Source organism: Motacilla alba, chromosome 4, assembly GCF_015832195.1.
Source record: "Motacilla alba alba isolate MOTALB_02 chromosome 4, Motacilla_alba_V1.0_pri, whole genome shotgun sequence".
Taxonomy (NCBI): Eukaryota; Metazoa; Chordata; class Aves; order Passeriformes; family Motacillidae; genus Motacilla; species Motacilla alba.
Genome location: NC_052019.1, coordinates 35525629 through 35526370, shown reverse-complemented (window position 1 = coordinate 35526370; position 742 = coordinate 35525629).

The following is a 742-nucleotide window of genomic DNA, read 5'->3' as shown; positions in this document are numbered from 1 at the left end:
TATGTACCTTTTTTGCTGTTTTTTAATTTTTTTATTTTTAAATATAAGTTTTCATGCTGAGCTGGAGAGCAGCAACACTTTATGGCTTCCATTAACACTGACCAAGTGGGGGTCAGTTTGATCCTAAACACAAAAATGTGCAAGTAAGTCCGCAGACTTTGACTGCAAGAGATGTGTTGAGTGTTTTAGTGCTCTTACCCAACACATTTTAAGACCAGCAGCACAGATGGAGACCAGTCAGTATACAAAGAAACACAACATTTTCATTATTTGAGGCCATATTAAGATTTCTGTTTAGAGACATTAAGTAGATGTAAGACTTCCATAAACATATGATCAAACCAAAGATGTGTGAGGCTTGATTAGATTTATTTAATTGTTTATTGCTTTTTGTAAATTGGTAGCCTATCATATCAAGGTTCCTTTGTCTTTTAATACTTCACTTTAAAAGATTTTTGGTGTTTAATATTACAGACCAGTCGGAATTTTTTGGGGGGCAGAGTTTGCAGATGAAGTTTGCAGCTGTTTGACATGCTTTAAAAAGTGATTTCTATGTTTTTACAATAATTATGATTTTTTTCTATAACCAAATGGTATATAAATGGACTTTATTTTACACAGAAACAGAAGAGCTTACGGCGATCTGTTATGTTATATAAACTAGTTCTGGGGTTTTTAGACTTCTGTGATTGGACTTACTTTTTCAGTTGTATAAAAATAAAAGAATCTATAAAGATTGGCT